The 7,064-nt window shown below is 35.4% G+C and overlaps 1 pseudogene; it reads left to right on the plus strand.

The window, feature by feature from the left end:
• The first annotated feature begins 4,671 nt into the window (after positions 1-4,671).
• LOC149918118 (uncharacterized) lies at positions 4,672-5,368 on the plus strand (annotated as a pseudogene).
• The last annotated feature ends 1,696 nt before the right edge of the window (positions 5,369-7,064 follow it).

Here is a 7,064-nt window from a genome sequence, read left to right on the forward strand (position 1 = left end):
TCCAACTATCACCACTAGTTCTCACTAAACCATATCCCTCAACACAATATCAAAACATTCCTTGAACACATCCAGGGTCAGTGACTCCACTAGCCCCCTGGGCAGCTAGTTGACAGCTGACTGAACATAAGCCAGTAGTGTGTCCAGGTGGCCAAGGAAGTGAATGGCAGCCTGACTTGCATCAGTTATAGTGTGGCCAGTACAATTAGGGAAGTGATTATCTCCTTGCACTGTTGAGATTGCACCTTGAATATTGTTTTTTTTTATTTTGGTCTCCTTACCACAGCAGTTGTTGGAGAGTTTGCAGAGGAAAGCAATGAAGCTGATGAAAGGGGTCAGAAAGCAAGACTTAGAAGGAGTGACTGAGGGAACTGAGGTGGTTTAGATGGGAGAAAAGGAGACTGAGGGGAGACCTCATTTCTCTCTACAACTACCTGAAAGAAGGTTGCAGCAAGGCGGATGTCAGTTGCTTTTCTCAGATGATAAGTGATTAGGCACAAGTAAAATATCTCAACTTGTGGCAGAAGAGGTTTAGATTGAATATCAGAAGGAATTTCTTCAGAGCGGGTGGTAAAGCACTGGAATGAACTGTCCATGGTAGTGGAGTCCCCATCCCTGAAGGGTGGATAAGAGAGATATGGACATGGCACTAAAGGACGTGATTTAGTGATGTAGGTCTGATTAATGGTGGGACTTGACAATCTTAAAGGTCTTTTCCAAGCTAAATCACTACATAATTCTACAATTAGTAAACCTGCACTTGGTGAGCAGTTAGTCAGAAGATAACAGGTTATTTCTGTAGATTACTGTTTTTTGTGAAAACAGTACACATTGTCACTCAAGGTTGTTGTAAATAATGAAAACATGGTTCTCCGTACTCGTTTATTTTCAGAAATTTGACATTAGGCTTACTGAGCTGCAGATAAAGGGTCACATTCTAATAGAATGGCTAGCAATTTGCTATTGTTCTCATATCACTGAAAAATTTTGTGGCATATGATAAAATGCCACATGAACAAGACTGGAATCTTCCTCCTCATTATCTGGTTTAAAACCATAATATCAGAAATACATACAAAAAAATATAACTCAACATTCAGAGTATAACTAAAAACACATGTACCATATCAATGAAATTTTTATCATCCTTGTAAATTCAATGTGCTAGATAGATGCTGTCTGTCTGAATAGCAAACAGATGATTTCTGTGGCATGGAGCTTTTCAGATGTTTTCTAAATGGGAACAATTAGCAGTTATGTGGAATTTACAGCATACTTATGGTGTCTACCACACATTTAGACTACAATTTAAATTAATATTTGTCCCTCATTAAAATGCAGCAGTGCAACACTGCCCAGGTGTTTTTATAGTGCACCTGCTTTTTGATAGTCATGTTTCAGGGTGGACCATCAGTTTAGGAACCTGTGAGCATTCCAGCACATGTTTCTGTTGTTGCAAGATCTCACATACAGACAAAACTGAGAATATTTCCTCAGGACATTTTCTGAATCCAAAAATAGTCTCTTATTCAATAATAATGTTTATGTCCTGAGGGGAGACTGCATGGAAAATGGTACTTTCCTTTCATATTAGACACTGCTAAGATAAAGGCTCAACATGTAAACAAACCCAATGTATGGAGCCCAGTGCAATTAATAAAAGTATCTCAGGCTTAAGATGTTTGAGCTTGGTATGTTTCTGATGTTGTCTTGCTGAGTTGAATGTTATCTCTAATATGCTGACTGTAGCACAAATGCAACACAATATTGTTGTTGTTTTATTTTATTTTTACTTTCTCTCCAAATTTCTACAATCCAAGCCATGTAAAAGTAAATATTCTTTCTTTCTGTTTATTTTTAATTGTTGTGAAAACCCTTCATTTTTTTTTTTTTATTTTAAATAGCCTAAATCCTGTTTTTGTGACTAGTCAACTGCCTTCTTTCATTTGCCAGCTCAAAAATTTGAAATTCATTGTTCATTAAAATCTTCCAAATTTAAGACCCCAGAGTATAAATCTAAGTATAGCATGTATATCTTTTCAGGTGTTAGAGAACATTATTTTTTAGGATAGAAGACGTGAATAACTATGTGGACAACTGAATTCCCCTTTTTGACTACTTTGTGCAGTTAGAGTAAAACTGATCATAAGATGATATGCTGAAATATCTGTAATTTCTGAATTACAGAAAGTAATTAGCATCAATGCTAAAATCAAGTTCTGCTTTTCTGGAATAATACCTCACGTAAACTGTAAATTCAACATGAGCATAAGCCAAATTACATTAATTTATCCATAAATGATACCAGTAGTAAGCCTTTGACAGTCTTCAATATTTTTAGATCATTCAGAAACTCTCATGAGTAATTCAAATAATAAAAATATATGAAACAAAAGTCTTTATGTGAATTCATACAGTGAAAAATTTATTTGTGATTTTTCAGTAACTTTGTTCTGATTATGTAATTATTGTCTTTTTTTTTTTCTTGCAGTCTCTCCAACTCTGCCCCTTGCTATGAGTGTCAGTTAACAACACTTCAAAATTATTTTTGAAGTATTTAATTTTAATTTTTAAATGATGACATTTTCTATATTTTAAGATTATTTTCAAATAAATGTCATTTGAAGAGATAGTGAAAGATTTTCAAAGAAAAGCGATGAGGTATTCATATAAAATTAGGTCTATGCAATTAGCATTCTTCAATTTTGATAGCTGAAGTCTGAATCTGGATAATCATTTCATGAAGGTAAAATGCTGAAATTTTTCATTTTTATTCCAATAACTATTAAAAACTGAGACATCTATTAAAGCCGTCTTAACACTGTCTTCGGGAATTTTATTCAAAAACTTACATACTCATAGTACTGTTATGCTACTGTATTTGATGAAAGATTCTGGGGGAGAATTAAGTAACTTTGTGCTTATATTAAATAGTTTGAAAAAATTAGATGGCAAATGCTCTCTGGAATTGCAAGCATTTTTTCTCAGATAATTATGTTTTGCTCTCACACATTTCCCCCTCATACGTGGAGTACGGTAAGCATAAAATAGACCTCATTAAATAAAGTTCAGACTTTCTTCATTCATTTTTGTGTGATTTTCAGGGATAAAAGGGATATCTTGCCAAGCAATTTTTAGTTTATAGATATAAAATAATGAGATATAAAGCAATTAAGAAAGACATCTTGCAATAATTACTTTGCCAGTCCATATGTTCAATAGTAGCCAGTTGTGTTCATGTGCAGGTTATACAGTACGGTAAGAATGACAGGAAAGCATTTATTTATATAATGGTGTTCGTTCCATTACTTGTGTCTTTTTATCAAAATGTGAAGTCTCTTTATGTTATGTCTGCCTTCCACAGTATCAGTTTTCCCTTTAATTTGACATTCTACTTTATTTTTTGAATCAAACTGGGAAATATCTTATGCAGTAATTTTCAAACAGTCATCTTTAGCCTACCTCTAAGGATGCTAGGAAAACTAACTTAAATAAGTCATCCTGTTGTCAGTTGGTCTCCCTGCATTATTCAAGGAGTCCAAAAACTCATGGATATTACCAGAGGCATTCTGTTTGAAAATTCACAACTTTTCTATAAAGAATTAATCATGTAAAAGTTAAGCAAATCTCTCAGCAATCCTGTGGGATCAGTTCTTGCACTAAGCTGAAATGTGTCTTTATCTGATTAAAAAAAAAAAAAAAAAAAAAAGTAACAGTAAAATGTAATTCATCACTTTTATAGATAACAGTGATGAGTAGATGACTATAACATAGGTAGAATTCAAATCGATAATGAGTGTTGAAAATACCATTTCCAAAAGCAGTCCCCAAATCATCTGTCCAGAAAAATATAAAAAAAAATTAGCAACATAGAAAAAAAATAAAAATCTCTAATAGAAAAACCTTTGCAATAAGTAGACTGATTTTCTATACAAGACTGTCTCCTAGAAGTCAACATGGCTCATGTCATCACAAACTAAAGAAACTCTGGAAATGTTTGTTGTACAGGATTGTGCCTGTATTTCTTTAACACATGTACACTATGAAGCTCATAGAAAAGGCAACTTCTGTTTATTTAAAATGAGGTGCACTTAATACCACAACACTGTATGAGCTGAAACTCAGGCTCAGCTTCAGATTTCTACTTCAATCTGACAGCAAAGCTGGATCCCTTTCAGGTCATACCAAAGTTAAAAGTATGTGTATACTTAGAATGCTATGTATCTTCAGGGCTACAGAGATAGTGAAGGCTGAGAAGTGACTGGCATCCCTTGATTTTTCCAGCCCAGAAAAGAGGAGACTAAGGGGAGACCTCACTGCAGCCTACAGCTTTCTCACAAGGAGGAGGGGAGGGACAGAACTGATCTCTGCTTTCTGGTGACAGCAACAGGACCTGAGAAAATATCTTTGTAAGAGAGAGCACAGTAATAGAAGCTTCTTAAGGCTCTTGGTTTTTGAAGACAGGTAATTTCCTGAAATTCTTCTCTAACACTGAAACTTATGCACACATTTAATCAGAGGAAGATCTTTCTCATCCCAGATTAGCCACTTGCAACCAGGAGTAAAATCATTCCCAGTAAAATCATTCCCAGGAGTAAAATCATTCCAGTGAGACTTGTGGCGTAAGTACACTCCCCAGCCATCCTATCTTCTCCTTGGGATTGTAGATGATCATCTCCACTTCTGCCTTGTGGTATTCTGTTTGCTGTGGAAAAGCAGCCCCAAAGTGTGACCGAACTGTTAGTGAAGGCACCTAGGGGACCAGGACTGTGGGACAAGCCCATATACCCAATCATTGCACTGGGATTGAATCACAGCAAAGCTATACTTTGTCCATTAAAACATAGAGTGTAGGCCAAATAAAATGGGAAAAAATGGCAAACTGTTTATCTTAGTGCATGTGTTCTATGGGAACAATGAGGATTTATTTGTGAGAGTAATACCATCAAAGCCAAAGATATTTGTCTTGACACTAAGCAAAATATCTGGAACTCTGAAATATATCCCAGTGAAATCGTTGAGGCTTTACTTGTGTATATTGGAAAAGGATGTGTTTGTATGAGAATGTTTTGTGATTTTATACTTACAAGTAACATTACTGTAAATAAAAGCAATCACTCAAGTTTTTGTGTTCTTGTTATGTCATATCTGTTGTTACAATCCAATTACACACTGAGTCAAGATTCACTGCCAGCCTCAATTGGAATGAACCTCACATTAGTGAAGAAACTACAACAAAATGATGATCTGTGCCAACTGCTAGAACGCATCCGAAAAATGGACAAAAACTGTAATCACTGTTCATCATGATACAGAATATATATGCCGTGTCCTGGGAAGAGGGAAGAAGGACAGAGAACATCACTGATGAGAAACACTTCTTGGCTGGTCACCAACAGCAAGGGGAATTTTTAATTCCATGCTTCACCCAGTTGTGATCCTACTATCTCTAACAGTGTTGTGTCTCTTGCTTATAATCAAATTGTATATGAAACTCTGGCACATACTAAAACAACTAACCCAACTCAAAACATTCAAAGCATATAAATTAGTATGCTAAATCTATTTGCTTGCTACAGATGATAGTACTTCACTTGCTGCGGATCTGTAAGAACTTGAGTCAATAATATACTACTTATGACACAGAGGCAAGAGGTGACAATACCACCACTTTGTGAAAAGTAAGATGAATTGCCTATAGTCGCAGGATGGAGTACGATGGTGTGCTCCTGCTGCTCACCCTCCCTGCCCCCAGGTTCTTCTCTCAACTCCCTATTTTGGCCCTGGACAGGAAGACAATGAACAACAGCACTGATAACTCTTGCTAATACAAATAAATGACCATAAATCTGTCTCAAACTGAGAACACAAATCTGGTTACAAAAAACTCATTTTGGAGGCAGGATTTTAGAGAAGCTTTTGAAAAATCTCATGTGTTAACCTAGCTTTTAGTGTTGTGTTCAAGGCCACTGCATACAGATGCAACACATACCTTGCAGAGAAGGTATTAGTCATGAAGTACAAAAACCTGCTATGAACCATAATACAGATATTTAGTTTGCCATTAGAAAGTGGTTAATTCCAGAACCGAGGCAAGGCTAAGAAGACTTGTTCTGTTATAGCATTTTTTAATGCAGTGAAATTATTCTGATATTTTAGTATAATAATACCAAATACAGAGCTATTTATGTTATTACAGCTATTCTGCACAAATTAATTTTTTAAAAAATTGCTAATATGGAAAAGCTACATTTTTAATTATCCCTTTTCCTAACTGACAATCTAGATACTACTACCTCCAAATGGCTTTTCTCATTCTCTGAAAACATACATTTCAGTATTTATTGAAGGAACTAAAATTAGCACAAACTCTGAGTATTAAACACAGTTGACTGTAGAATGGCAAAGAGTCCTAAGGGAATGGCTCTTCCCAGTTTTCAAAAATACTGTGGGAAACCAGTGGGAAACAACTAATCACTCACAGTTGGTTTTTTGATTTTTTCTTTTTTGATCCATATATGCTTTCAAATTCTTCCCAGGAGATAAATGTGCTTTATACACACTTAAAAGGAAAAGAAAAAAAAAAAAAAAAGTTGATTTATTTATTTATATTTGTGGGTTTTTGGTGGTGTTTTTTTAAATCTGTGACTTGGAATTCTTCAAGCAGTCAGAACAGAAATGAAAATTCTAAAATGTAGAGTTCCTAAGTTACTACAATCCCAAACTAAACTGATGATGTGTGCATTAGCACTGACAGAGGTCCTGGGTGACTCCAGATCAAATGCAACCAGTTATACCAGTAAGTGTGAACACAGTTCATCACAAAGATTTGCTTTTGTATTACACAAGGTCTGCTTCAAAAGCAATGCCTCCTACTTTATGATGTTGACCCATGACATCAGAGATGGATGTTGGTATTGCAGTAGAGGTTGAACCTTCCCACCAATATCCCGTGATATGTTGTTGCTGTGTGACAGATGACAGCAGAGGGGTAGTCTAACAAAATGGTGTCTGACACTGAAGTACGTATAAAACAAAAGTGTGTCACTGAATTCCTTCATGTG

The sequence above is a fragment of the Phasianus colchicus genome, chromosome 4 (genome assembly GCF_987193195.1).
Source record: "Phasianus colchicus chromosome 4, bPhaCol1.hap1.1, whole genome shotgun sequence".
Classification (NCBI taxonomy): domain Eukaryota; kingdom Metazoa; phylum Chordata; class Aves; order Galliformes; family Phasianidae; genus Phasianus; species Phasianus colchicus.